At 35.0% G+C, this 15,690-nt stretch overlaps 1 long non-coding RNA gene and 1 pseudogene across 2 annotated transcripts in view; both read left to right on the forward strand.

The window, feature by feature from the left end:
• The first annotated feature begins 10,824 nt into the window (after window positions 1-10,824).
• LOC149576506 (uncharacterized) overlaps window positions 10,825-15,690 on the forward strand; it is a 77,862-nt gene continuing 72,996 nt past the window's right edge. Inside the window, exon 1 of the long non-coding RNA XR_016361656.1 lies at window positions 10,825-11,277. This is a non-coding gene — a long non-coding RNA (uncharacterized LOC149576506). The remainder of the gene's footprint in view (window positions 11,278-15,690) is intronic.
• On the forward strand, window positions 11,342-12,059 carry LOC149576507 (ethylene-responsive transcription factor ERF016 pseudogene; annotated as a pseudogene). The gene has a single exon (XR_016361652.1). The product of XR_016361652.1 is annotated as an ethylene-responsive transcription factor ERF016 pseudogene (transcript).

A 15,690-nucleotide genomic window follows, 5' to 3' on the forward strand; every position in this document is an offset into this window, starting at 1 on the left:
TCAGATCTTTGTTCTCCTCTTTGCTCAATAATTTGTACATAATTATGCAGGGCATTGTTAGTCTCAAGGAAAACTTCTACATTCTCTCTAACAATTCCAATATTTTCTTCTTTATCATCACAATTGTAATCCATCATCTTTTCCTTAATTCCAAACTTTTCATCAACTTTTACATTTGCACATTCAACTATTGTCTTGGTTCTATTATTAAAACATCTATAAGCTTTTCTTTTCAATTAATAACCAAGAAATATACCTTCATCACTTCTTGGATCAAACTTACCAACATCATCATCTCTCTTTATGTAACACTTGCTTCCAAAGACTTTGAAATACTTTACTGAAGGTGTATGACCAAAGAATAATTCATAAGAGTCTTATTCATACCTTGTATGATCTATACTTTGTTCATGGTGTAAATTATTGTATTGACTACCTCTCTCCAAAATGTCTTAGATACATCATTCTCAAATATCATTTCTCTCGTTGCCTATGATGCTTATCTATTTCTCCTTTTTCTATTCCATTCTACTCAAGAGTCTTAGGTGAAGATAATTGTCTCTTAATTTCATTCTCTTCACAAAGCATGTTAAACTCTCTAGACGTAAACTCTCCTCCTCTATTTGATCTCAAACATTTAATCTTAACACTAGATTTATTCTCAATTTTATTCTTAAATATTTTGAACTTCTCAAATGCTTGAAATTTCTCTTTAAAAAATTATATCCACATCATTCTAGTGACATAATAAAAAAAAAACATAAAATACCTTTCTCCATAGAATCTTCTTGTCTGGCAGGGCCACTCAAATCTATATGAACAATCTCCAACTTTTCTGTAGTAGTGAATTTCTTGCTGGGAAATGATACCTTCTTCTGCTTAGCCATGATACATTCTTTGTAAACAACATTATTAGGCTTCATTATCTTAGGAAAATGTTTAAATGCAAGTGTTCTACTAACCTTCACAATGTTATCAAAGTTTATATGACGAAACCTCATATGCCATAACCAATTGTTATCCAATTATGTAATCTTAGCCTTTTTGTATGTGTATCCCCTTCAAAAGTATATTCTAAAGATTTCCAAATCTCATGAGATTTACTAAAGATTTTACTTGATTGTATTTATTCCCAAAAAGAGTTGACAGTAAGGCTTCTTTGGCTTGCATATTACATATGAATAGATCTCTCTCTACTTCAGTGCATTCTCCAAGCTTCTCTTTTTCCACAATTTTCTTGTCATCTTTTTGTTAAAATACAATAAATTGGACCCATACATAATAGATACATCTTCATTTTTTCTTTCCAGCTCTCGTAGTTAACCCCATCAAACTTAGGACTATCTTTTCTAAAGTGACTCACCATTGATCTCCTAAAGGTGTTAAGCTTTCCCTTTAAGGACCTAACACTCTGATACCAATTGTTAGAATATATAGTCCACCAATATAACCAAGGTTGGGGGGTTGAATCAGCTATCCAATTATTGTCATAATTGTCAACCTTATTAAATCTTAACCATATGAGCAATATAATTAGAAACCATGAAAAGATACTCATGCACCATAATACCAAATATGTTAACTAGGGAAACCCTTGATCAAAGGGAAAACCCCAATGTGGATGGTACCTGCAAGATGATGTACTTATATAAATATTCCTTATTAGAGGATGGACCTGTTAGGAGTCCATGAAAACATTCAATACATATTAGTCCATCTTATGAGATTCCAACCATGTTAGGAGTTGTAGAAGGTAGATGAATCCACTATCCAAACAACTTTAGGGGCAAGACCAATGAACCCACTATCCAAATGATCTTCATATTATTCTTTGCAGAATAATATAATTGAACTGTACTTCTCCTTCCTCTTCTTCTGTCCTGTCAACCAGACTTCTGCTCCTTTTGATCTTGATACCATATCATAAACTTTGCATCAAATAATCCCTTAGATCACTTACTCACATTTACCAAACACTTTGCTCTTGTTCACACTTACTTGATCACTTCACATTCCACACCCTTAACAACCAAGGAAAATACTTTCCTTTATATCAATTCTGTAAAAAAATTCCTTGAGTTGGCCTTGAGGCTTTCCCAATTAATTATAATAGGACCACAATAAGATGATTAATTATTTCGTAATCACATAGCATTGTCATCTCATAGTCTATATAGCTTCTCACACATATGAATGCAAACCTTGCACACTTGCTCACATCATCATCAGCTATCTTTCTCACTATATAACTTCATGTACCTTAATTATATCTCTGTTAAGAGATTAAATACAATGATCAAAAGATTCTCATAAAGTACTTTGTCTATGCAATTATCTATGTAAATCAAGTATATCTTCTATATTTTTTTGACTTATCTTACATGCAGTTAACCTCATCAATAGGACACAGTGTGGAACATGTCCTTAATTGTGCATCACCTGACCATAAAAACTCTATCTATATGACCATGATCTCTATCTGCTACTCTACCAGTCTTCATAGAAACCATACTATGTTGTCATCAATGAAAAACACAGTCATGAATGCAATATGTCAAGTATGCCACATGCTCACTAATGCTTAGGATACTCCCCCAAAGGAATACCATCAACATTTGTGCTAACATAATTTGCATACAATAATTTTGTTAATAGGAATACTGATCAATTACCATTCTAGATTGTATATAGGAGCATTCCCAAAAATTCTTCTAAATTGAGGCAGTTGGATAAAGGAGAGATAAGTAGTGCTGAAGTAGAAGATTTTTTTGAATATTTGAAGATTATCCATGGGGAGGTGAGGAATCACATTACAAGGATGAATACATAGTATAAGGTTAAGATAGATGTAAAAAGGAGCTATAGGGAATTTCAAATTAGAGATGGAGTCATGGTTCATTTATGGAAGGAGATATTTTTAGTTGGTATATATAATAAGCTGAAAATGAAGAAGTTTGAACCATGAAAATTACTAAAAAGGCATGATTCTAGAAATGCCTATAAAGTAGAGTTCCCAGCTGAATTGGATATATCACTAGTGTTCAACATTTCAACTTTGACAAAATATTATGAAGGAGGTGATGGAGATGAAGTTGTAGAAGCACAATGGAGTATTCTAGGAACTACTTCATCTACAAAGGAGATTGAGGAGATACTAGAAATTCATTTTGTAATGAGTACAAGGAACATAATGTATGAAGAGGATCTAGTCAAATGGAAAGGGAGGTTAATGGAGGATTAACGTAGTGCAAAATTGGATAAAATCCCAATGTAGGTGATCACGTTCCGAACAAATAACCACACAATGGAAACACAACACAAGATACAAGATCTAATACCAAACCCTATTCTTTATTCATAAAACAATTACTTACATGCAATGTGTCAAGCTATAAGGCCTTCCCAGTTATGACCAAGTACAAAGCAAGTAATAGTTTTATAAGATCCCTTAAGATCCAATCCCAAACCCTAGCTAGTTTAGATTTATAACACAACAACAATCTGGTACAACCTCCAAAGGATATTTAAACTTGTGTTCACAAACCACCAAGCAATATCCTTGTTTCCCAAGCCACAACTACTAGCTTTGCTCACAAATTCACAACTTCAAATAAAAAATAAAATCTCCTCTCTTCAGACCCCACTAAATGAATTGATGCCTACAAATCTACCCAAGCCCTCCTTAAATAATAGCATAAGACACAAGGCGATCTATTGCAAATAGAAACATGTAGAACCCAAACAAGCACAAATTACCTTAGTTGGCTCACATCAATTATTAAATACATAAAGGATAGAAAAATAAGACTCAACTAGGTCCACACACATCCCTATGGTTTCTCCATGTCATGATCACATGCCACACATTAAATGTGCTAAGTCAATTGATTAGATTCACAAAAACACCATCAATGAGTCCAAACTACCAAGCATCAACAAAACCACATAGAAACGTTGAGAAAACATGATGACTAAGCTCCCTCAAGCATCATTGATCAAGCCAAGTATTGTTGAGCTAGCACACTTGTTGAGAGACATAGTCTATGTCAAGCCCAATAAAGAACGAGCACCATAAGCTTTGTTGAGTTCCTTCAATGACCAAGTAACATCCCTTTTTTGACCAAGTAATGCATTTCAATGGAACACCAAGCTTCTCCACTGACACCATTCGATCAAGCCTCCAACCAAGAAATACAACAGAGATGGCCGAACACCTCTAATCTTCCACAAAAAATGCCAAAATCTTCAAGAACCTCGGATGCATATGCATCAGACTCCTAGGGTACAAAGACAAGTGCATCCCTCACTTTGTTATTTCATGAAAACTCCACTTGCACTTCATCTTTACCAAAGGATTCCAATCCATCAACAATAAGAAAACTAGTTTGCAAACCCACCATCTTTGCTTCATCCATTGAAATATCAAAATCATATGAATCATATCAACATGCTTACTCCCAAAAACAAACTAAACATAATGCTTCACGAGCAATCCTTGCAACTGATCACAACTAGCAAGAATAATATCCTCAAGCATGAAATCCATGTCAGCAACATCATGTAACTCCATAACCAAATCAACAACATGCAAGACCAAATCCACCATAAGAGCAACATGTAAATTCTCATCCATGTGTAAACTCTCATAGTGAACAATCTCATCATCCACAATAAGATGCTCTACAATTTTTGTTTCATATCTAACCAATTGATCATGGAAACAAATATCCTTTTCACTGTCAACAAGGTTAGGAACCTCTTTGGTAAGCATAGGTATCTCAACAAGAACCAGAAGTTGCTCTTCAGGTTTTATATTAGAATCCACAAACTGATCAACAAAACCAACCACACATACCTCTTCAGCTTCAACAAAATTGTCCTTTACCTCTTCCTTAATAAAAAAGTGTCTTCTCCTCTAAATAATCTTCTTAACTCGCTAGGAAACCCTCTTTTTGATAAAAAAAAATCCAACTCCAATAGCAAACTACTTTCTTCTCTTTATCTTCAACTCATTTAGACAAAGAAAACATCCACCCAAGAAAACACCTTAGTTATCTTCATCTCCACCACATTATAGAGATCTACAATCATCCTAGGGTCCAATCTTCTTAAAGGCATCTTCCATGATCTTCGCAAACCCTCTGTAGCAAATCTCCAACCAAATCCAACCTTTACTCAACAAGATCAACCTTCCATCTTTGCAACTATCTCTTTATATCAAGATCCATCTATGAGTTCTTTGCAATTGTGAGTTAGAACCATGATCTTCCACCTTATAACCAAGTCATCTAGGACTTTAGAAAGAATAATCCACCACAAGATAAAAATCTACTTTGATACCACTTGAAGTAGTGCAGAACTGGATGAACGCTAATGGAGGTGATCTCATTCCCAACAAATGACCACATAATGGAAACACAACAAAAGACACAAGATCTAATACCAAACTGAATTCTTCATTCTTAAAACAATTGATTACATACAGTGTGTCAAGTTGTAAGGCCTTCCCAATTATGACCAAATACAAAGAAAGTAATAGTTTTGTGAGATCTCTCAAGATCCAATCCTAAACCCTAGCTAGTCTAGATATACAACACAACAACAATCTAGTAAAAACCTCCAAGGAAGATCTAAACTTGTGCTCACAAGCTACCAAGCAATCTCCTTGTTTCCCAGGTCATAGCTACTAGCTCTTCTCACAAATTCACAACTTCATATCCAAAATTGAATCTCTTCTCTTTAGCCCCCACCAACTAAATTGATGCCTACCACTCTACCTGAGCCCTCATTAATACTTGTATGACCACAAGTCGGCCTATTGCAAATAGGAACATCTAGAACCCAAACAAACACAAACTTCCTTAGTCGGCTTACATCAATTATTAAGTACACATAGGATAGATAAACAAGACCCAAGTAGGTCCACACACATCCCTATGATTTCTCCACATCATGATCACATGCCACACACATAAAATGCACCAAGTCATCCGATCAGATTTGCAAGAGCACCACAATAAGCCCAAACTACCAAGTGTCAGCAAAACCACCAAGAAACATTATGAAAGCATGACAACCGAGATCCCTCAAGCATTGCCAATCAAGCCAAGCATTGTCAAGCCAACACACTTGCCAAGAAATATAGTATATGTTGAGCCTAATAAAATTGAGCACCTTAAGCTTTGTCAAGTTCCTTTAGTGACTGAGAAACATCCCTTCTTTGATTAAGTAACACACTTCAACTGAACACCAAGCTTCTCCATCAAGCCCATTCGGTCAAGCCTCCAACCAAGAATTAACAAAGAGATGGTTCAGCACCTCCAATCTTCCACCGAAAATGCCAAAATGTTCAGGAACCTCAAATGCCCCTGCATTAATGATTCACATGGCTAAGAGGTTGACCGTCTTGGTTTTCCTTTGACTACTTGAAACATGATAGACTCAATTCTCAAATTACCTTGTGTGTCTAATGCAGGAGCATCCTTGGTGTAAGGGCAATCTTGCATCACCCAAAAAAAATTTTTATTTCTAGTTTTCTAGTTTTGTGTTTTCAATAGTGGTTATTCCTATTTAGAGTTGTTATTTGTGGGAGCTTGCTAATTTTAGTAAGTTGGTATTATGTGGTCAAATTGTACTAATCTCATATGTGGAGGTTCATCTTAGACATATTAGCCTACTAGATGAGTTTCAATGTCATATGGCATGCATTAGTGTAGTTATTGCAAACATTTGGTATGAATTTTGGCTATCCAAACTTCAAGTTCAATGATGAAGGCCTAAATGGCACCAAATGAGGTTAAGCCTCAACTAGAGAATTCTTGCATTGTGAACCACTATAGAACTTTATCTAAGGATTCCAGAGTGGGGTTATAATAGCCCATAGGTCAACGATTAGCTAGTTATGGTCTCCAGAAGTGCATCCATCCAAAAATGTAATTTGTAATTTATCTTGAGCTGATCCTATGTGATAAATTGTATTAAAAAAATATAATATGAGGTTGGTCAACATCAAGGGTTAGGGCTTAATGCCTAGAACCTTCTTGGGCAATGAAAAATGCCTACATAAGGAAGGCTTGTAGGTTGTCTGGGGTAGTTCAGGGTGATAGTCACAACTCTATCTTGCAATTTTTTGTAAGGAAGGTGTCCATGTGGGTTGCATATTGTAATTTTGTGATTTCACATGGTTGATAATAAGAATCCCATATTTTGTTCTCTCAATTTGTGTTGTTTCTCTATTGTGTGTTGTGGTATCAAGGGAAGCACCCTTCACCAGGGAAAGTGACTGGTAAGGTAAAGATATGCTCAAGAATACACTATAAAAGAGGGTATAAATGAGATACGAAGCTAGGAACTAAACAAGTGATGGTACTAATAGAAATTGAGGTGGATGTAGAAATGATGTTTTAAAGTAATAAATCATGAAAAGATTGAACCAAAATTCAAAGAATATCTACCTTGGCTAAGCTAACCTACTCGTGTGTATTATTGTTTTGAATGCACTTCACTATCATTATCATAATCTCTAACTTCATTTTCAATGACATGAAGATAAACAATTTTTATGGGAAAATCTCATTATGAGCAATGTTCCTAGTAGGTTGAACCGTGTGAGGATTTAAATGGGCACTTTAAGGAATGCATGGATACAAGTTAGATCTTGAATATGGGAACATTACACAACTCTTAAGGCCCAAAAAAGGATAAGAATTAATTTATTATGCAAAACCAAATAAGACACATATTTGAAACATAATTAGCAAATGAAAACCTAGAGTTCAAAGCAAGAGTAAGTGAAAACTACAGAAAGTAATGTATCACAAAGCATTTAAGGAAAGTAAATAGAATTTCATGACTTAAATTTATGTAAGAATATCACTTGTAAGCTAATTATTTGAATAGATGACAATCTAATTGAAGTAGGCTCAAAAGAATAAGTGAAAATGACATGCATGCAACTTTTTACGATTACAACTTGTGTGCTAGAAGGAATGACTTGTTGTGAGCATGAATAAACAAGCAAACATTAGTTCAAATCAAAACATGCAACAAGTACTCATCAAAATGAAAGAAATGTTAACTAATGCTTGCTTGAGTTTTGCAACTCAAAGCAGCCAACAAATCAAGCCCTCAAGCCATCTCTACAACTCAACAAAGGCACCCATGAGAGGCTTTGTTGGTGTGTTAGGATGTGAGGTGTGTTTGGTGTGCTCTCTCAAACACAACAATGTAGTGAATCTCTTGAATGTGGATGTGCACATGTGAGTGATGATGAAATATGAACCTAAGCTACATGAGATGAAGAGCACCTCAAGAAATGGCTATGGTGAAAGCCATACTTGAAGGCATTCAAGGATGAAAATGAAATGCAACCAAGAAAACTAAGCATGCAAGCTACGCTAACATGTAAATGCAAAGGCCATGTGAATGCATAAGTAAACTAGACTAATGATGCAAATGAAAAGCTAAACAAGCTACCAAATGGTTAGTATGCATCTAGAAATCACCATGAAAACTACCATAAAGCTACTATGAAAGCTCAAATTAGCATGCAAGCTCAACTATAATGAAAGCTCAAATCTCAAACCAACATGATAACAATGCAAATAATGAGAGATGCAAATGCTTGAGACAAGGCCTCTATTTATAGGCTTGAGGGAGGGCTTGGTGAGGTGGCATCCATGTAGGTGCCACATAAGGTGACATGCAAGCCATGCAAATAGTCAAAAATTTAAAGTTTGCTCACACGTGTGAGCATGTGAGCAAACTTGAGAAGAAGAGTGGGATACAAGAGTGCAAAGGGGAGTGTGTAGGCATGCATTCTCACACGTGTGAGCACACACTTAGGCTAATGAGGGGGATTAGGAAGGAGATTAGGATGATTAAGTGGGATTAAAGAAGAAGTAGGCTTAAGAGGATGAAAATGATGGGTATAGGCTAGGTTTTAGGCTAGGCTTAAGATTAAATTAAATAGGATTTAATTTAATCATAGGTTTAGAAGAATTAATGGGATGTGGGGATTTAAATAAATAAAATTTATTTAAAAAAGGGAAAACATGGAGGATCATGTGTTAAATTAATTTAACACATTAGGACTAGGAGTATTTAAATACTTAGGAGAATGAACTTAATTAATTAATTAATTAAATTAAATAAGTAGAAGAATGTGACCAATATAAATAAATAATTAATAATTAATTACAATGTCACGAGCAATATTAAATAAATTAATATAGTCTTTAGGGACAATTTTAAGCGTCTACACAACTAATTTCTTGGCTCCTCTAAGCTAGATATATTTAAGATTCTATGCTCATTTGATTAATTTTGACTATTTGGATACAAGAATATATGAGCATCCAAAATGAAGTTGAAAGATAAAAAACATATATTTAAAAAAAGAAGATTTTTGACCACTATGGATGTTGTTTCAATTGTAGAGGTCTCCAAGGCTCTCAAAAGTCAAGTGGAAATATTTTTTACATTTAAACGAACCAACAATAGAGTGTCGTGTAAAAGTAAAGACTTGTGTAAAATAAACTAAAACAATCATTATATTGCTCATCTTGAATAAGAGAATATAACTAAATAAGAACTTTTCATCTCTTGATAAGTAGGAGATATTTTTCACAAGTCAATTTTGATATTTTTATTAGGATATTGCTAAGTGACTTTGAGTTAAACTCATTGACCCACGTTGCTCACCTAGATGCAATGAGTGCCAAAAGTTCCATTAGTTCTCATGAGAGATGGGTTCTTGTGAACCACTACTTGTGAAACATGGGTCAATGATTTACTCCAAAATCAACACCTAGATGCAATGAGTGCTAAGTATTTCAATCATTCTCATGAGAGATGGGTTCTTGTGAACCACTACTCATGAAACATGGGCCAGTGTGTTTGAGTCATAAATCAATTAGTTGAATCCTAATAGTAATATCACAACTTTTCATTGTTGCAACATATACACACCCTTGACATCTATGATAGAATGTTCATGTACGAAAGGAGATCCTAAGAGACATTAATTAATGTCACTTGTAAGGGCTTTATCTATGAAAAGCTACACATCCCATTTTTAGCAAAAGGAAGAATAAACAAATTTGAATATTTTAATGTAGGTAGATGTATTGAATATTTTGTGCCAATTTGAATAATTTTGACAATTTGGGTGAAAAATGGATGAATATCAAAATGAAGTGAAAAACTAATGTCAAATTAAAAAAAAATACATAAACTTTTGACCACTTCAATGCTATTATGAGTGGATGCATAAAGAGCACTAAAAAGCCAAGAATTGAAGAGGAAGAATTTTTACATCTAAAACAACCAAAAGTAGAATGACATGTGAAGTGGAAGGATAAGTGTCAAATTAAAAACAATGACTTTTGACTACTATACTGCTAAGTGTGTACAAGTATCAAGAGCACCCAATAGTCTAGAATTAACAATGTGAAAGAAATTATGCATCTAAAAGAACCAAAAGTAGAATGACATGTAGACCAAAAGGTAGAATGGCGTGTAAAGTGTATTGAGTTGTGAAAACGGAATAGAAGGATAAATGTGCACTCAATAGTCTAGAATCAATATGGAAGAAATTTTGCACTTAAAAGAACCGAAAATAGAATGACATGTGGAATAAAAAGGTAGAATGACCTATAAAATATATAAAAATTCTAAATATGAAATAGAAGGACAAAAGTCAAATTGAAAATAATAAAGTTTTCCCACTAAATTTGTAGGGACATAAAGAACCACTAAATGTATAGAGATGTCAAGAGTACTCAAAAGTCACGAATTGAAATGTAAGAATTCAAAGAACCACAAACAAAATGACACAAGAACTCAAATAGCAGAAGGAAAATAGTGAACACACTTCGTATTTCGTCCTAGCCATCCAAAGGCGGCAGGTTCTATGAACCAAGGAGACATCAATTTATGTCACCAATGGGGGGTGGAGGGGTTTGTCCTCGGAAAGGAATACGTCTTTAACTGTAGCAAACGTCAGGGGAAAACGAAGTTGCATGTTTATTGGTGAAGAGCACCATTTGTTTGTTTTGATGTAGTTAACAATGTCCAGGAATCTTGAGACTCTGCAAAGGGAGATGAATGCAATTGACAAATCTGCAGCGTCTAAATAAATTGCACGGTGTAATCCAGTTGTCCAAATTGCTCAAATTGTTCGGTCCCAGCTGCAGGAATATGCCGTGACAAGCCAATCCGATCCTTGCAAAAATGATGGTATTTAAGAATGTCGGAGTCCCACCGCCGCAAAGCCAGGTAGGACCTCCATCGCCCGATCTTTGTTTTTAATTCCACCGCCTAAAGCTTTTAAAATTGCGCATAGATCTGATTTCCAATGCCAGATCGGCACAGGATAGCCATAAAACACGTAATCCATAGATAAACAAATCACAGGCATCTCAAATGGCGTGGGTTTTTAAGAAAGCTTAAAGAAAACCCTCAAAAAATTATTATTCTAAAATGGGGGAGAGGAGAGAACCTGGGGGAGTCGATCCTGTGACGTCTCGAAGCAGAGAAGAGGGCGGGGGAAGCAGAAGATACAGAGGTGTGAGAAAGAGATCGTGGGGAAAATGGGTTTCTGAGATCAGGATGCCTAATTGTAGAGCTCGGGCATGGCTGGGATCGTATTCCACTGCGGAACAAGCTGCTAGGGCTTACGATGCCGCTTCATTTTGCTTGCGCGGCCCTTCTGCCTTTCTCAATTTTCCCGACTCGCCTCCGGATGTGCCTTACCCTTGCGATCATTTGTCCCCCGAGGAGATTCGAACCCTGGCTGCCGAGGCCGCGGCCAAACATGCTACGCTTCCGCTTTTTACAGATTCCGGCTGCAGCCAATCGCCTGATCTTCCCGGGAAAAATGCTTCGCCTCCCCGTGAATTGTTGCCGTCCACAGATCCGCGTCCAAATCACATGAATTTTCCCAACCTAAATGAAACTTTCAGGGAGTTTCCGACTTAGGCTAGGCTTTCAGGGATCAGTAATTTCTGCGCATGTAAACTAACGTTTGGTGGTTAATAAAACCCTGTAAACATTTTTTAGTTTGGATTCATGTTAAATAGGGCGCTTCACTAGGAAAGAGTATTTTTTTTCAAATTCTTCGCGTCTGGATTCTGTTGATTGAAATATTTGTGTTGGTTATTTTGCCTTGCAACTCATATTTTCTTATCGGCTTTACTTCTCGGAAAGGATTCACGTTAAATAGGGCGCTTCAATAGGAAAGAGTTTTCTCTTTGTCAATTCTTCGCTTCTGGATTCTGTTGATTGAAATACTTTTTCATTGTTATTTTGCCTTGCTACTCGTATTTTCTCATCGATTTTGCTTCTCAGAATGGATTCCCCCATGGCAATTGCTCTGTTTTGACCGCGAGGGTCAATACCTACAAATTCAGAACAAGAAATACTAACTAGTAGTAGAGACAAACTACTACTGTGGTTTTAAAAGCTGTACATGTTTTTCTGCTCTGCAACATTCTTTGAATTGTCTGTGTCTTAATTTTCTTTTTGCTATTGCTATTAAGTAGTTGTTAGGCTGAGAGTCATCCATATTCTGTTAGAAATTAGAGTTAAGATGAGTGGTTTACTTTATGGGAGTTCAATATTTATTTTTCTGATCAGATCCAGGTAATTTCTGATAGGGAGCAGCTTCTTATGCTTTCTACTATCTCTATGCCAAAACATTTAATCGAATTTTAATGAAGCAACAAGATTTTTTATAAATTTATTCAATTTGATTGGTAATTCAATGGTTCAGAACCGTCTTTCCTCTTTGAAAAAAAAACGTCCGAGTAATGGATTCAAAATCTCTTTTCAGAAGCGGTACCGGAAGTTCCATTAAGATCCAACAGGTTTCTTAATCAATTAATAGACCAGTAGTCAAGAGCTCTCTTTCCTATTAGAGAACTAAGAGGTGAGAGCAAAAACCTCTACCCTTCAAATTTATTTTGCTACTGCACAAGTTCAATCTTTATTTTTTTCAAATGTCACAGATCTTATAATTTGTTCTATAGTTTAACCTCCTACATAATAGAGCAAACAGCTGAGCTGAGAGCTTTGAGTATCAAGTGAATAAAACAGCTGAGGGCTTTGAGTATCAATTGAAGATTTAAGAGATGAAAATTTATGAGGGCTTTGAGTATAAGTGAAGATTTAAGAGATGAAAATTTATGTTGGAAGTGTTTACAGTAGAAATATAAAGTCAAAGCTTCCTTTTCATTTCACAAAATTGAAAGCTCTGTAAACAGAGATATAGAGTTGAAGTTCCCTCTTCATTTTTAAAAAATTGGAAGTTCTTACTTCCAGAATTTCAAAAAATGTTGAACTGTTAAATAAAAGATTAATATTTGAAAGTGAATGAAAAAATTGAGCATGAAACAAATTATAAGAAGTAAGAAAAATAAGCCTAGAGCTGAAAGCTATCTTTTCTAGTCTCTAAGTAGTAAGAACCAGCAAAGACCTAAAAGGTAGTCTTTTCTCATATTTGAATGTGAATGGAAAAATTATGAGCTTGGAACAAACTATAGAAAGTAAGAAAAAAAATAAGCCTAGAGCTGAAAGCTATCTTTTCTAGTCTCTAAGGCTGGGGTCACATGGGCACCCGCTTTCTAAAAAGTAGAGTGGGTGTTGTTGAGATTTTTTAAGCATTTATAAAAAGCGAAGCAGTCCTATGGATTTAAATGTGAATCCGCTTTAAAATTTAGCTACTAAATTCACGGAAGATGATTGTGTCATTAATTTTGAAAATAAATAAAAAAATTTCTTTGTGAGATTTTTTTGTTTTGGTGGGAAAATGTTGTTGACAGATGGCAGAAATCTTCCCTAAGCTAGTGGGGCTAAATCCAGCCTCACCCCATTTTCACCCGCTCAAATTGAGAGGGCTAAAAATACGAAGCTCCAATTTTGTAGGAAAAGATTCCAGTTAAAGCTTTAGCCCCTTCTGAAAAATAACCATGGAGCCACCCGCTCCACAAAAATAGAGCCCAAGCCCCTCCCATGGGACCCCTGCCTAAGTAGTAAGAACTAACAAACACCTAAAAAGTAGTCTTTTCTCATATTACAAATCTGTTGTAAAATCTCAAATGAAGAGTTAAGAGCTCAGAATAAATAGCTCTAAGGCAAGGGTCCCATGGGAGGGGCTTGGGCTCTATTTTTTTTGGAGCAGTTGGCTCCATAGTAATATTTTAGAGGGGGCTAAAGCTTTAATTGGGATCTTTCCTACAAAATAGGAGCCTTGGATTTTTAGCCCTCTCAATTTGAGTGGGTGAAAATGGGGTGGGGCTGGATTTAGCCCCCGCCAGCTTAGGGAAGATTTCTGCCATTTGTCAATCCTACTTTTCATTTTCCCACCAAAAATGAAATAATCCCACTATACAAATTTATGAAGAAATATATATTTTTTATTTTCAAGATTCATAAAGACAATCATCTTCCTTGAATTTAGGAGCTAATTTTTAAAGCAGATTCACATATAAATCCATAGGACCGCTTTCTTTTTTAAATGTGCCTAAAAAATCTCAGCTTAAAGAAGCGGGTGGGCATGGGACCCCAGCTTAAATCTCTTGTTTGTAGAGAGAACTAAGAACAAAACAAAGAGTAAAATTTTACCTTTGTCATGCACAATTCGAAATTTGTTCTTTTTAAAATATAACCAACAAGCTAAAAAACTTATCTCTACAACTTTTTATTTATTGGCCTTCACTAACCTCTTATTAGTTCATTCAATTTCTTTAATTCATATAACTGAACAGGTCATGAACTCCTTAATATTCAACTTCATCAACCCTTCATTAATTCATTCAAACTATGAATTACATTTTACCTTTAGCTTTTTTCAATTCATTAAACTGCAGAGATCATAAACTTCTTAATATTCAACTTCATTAACCTTTTATTAATTCATTCAAATTATGAACTACATTTTACTAATTCATTCCACTTTACCATATCATGCTTTACTTTTTTGTTAACAATTGACAAAGCCAGGAACTGCTTGTTATTCAACTTCCAAGTATGAAGTATGTTTTATTACCTCATTTTTCACTACCATTATGAACTATTTGCTAGTGACTGAATTCTTTGAACTTCAAATTAAGACTTATTTAAAAAATAATATTTATCTTCAATATCATATCACGGGCTTACAGCGAAAGATTTAAGGTCATCCATCTCTTCAAAATCATTTGGGACAATACTCTCGGTAAACCATTCAACTTCACCAATAGACTAAAGACTCATTGACAATAAACAAAAGACAACACTTTTCACTAATTCATTCAACTTCACTACTATATTATTACTAATATATCAAACAATTGCAAATCTATTGATATTCAATTCAAGCACACTTACTTCACTACTAAACAAAAACTTACTTCACTACTCAACAAAAACAAAAACAATAGAACTGCTCAACAAAAACAAAAACAATAGAACTGCTTGATACACTTGATATACAGCTTCAAACACTAACAAACCACAAACTTAAATTCATTTCACTTCACTGCTATTACCATAACTACTTTTACTAATTCATTTGACTGAACTACTTAATTCATTCCACTTCCACTTTACTCTTAAACAATAGATCTACTTGATAGACTTGATATTCAACTTCAAATACTCGCATCTAGCTAGAACACACCATCTTCAAGGATTCTGTCTACGTTAAAATCA

This window comes from Cupressus sempervirens, chromosome 1 (assembly GCF_028749045.1).
Source record: "Cupressus sempervirens isolate cs-2001-9-10 chromosome 1, ASM2874904v1, whole genome shotgun sequence".
Taxonomy (NCBI): domain Eukaryota; kingdom Viridiplantae; phylum Streptophyta; class Pinopsida; order Cupressales; family Cupressaceae; genus Cupressus; species Cupressus sempervirens.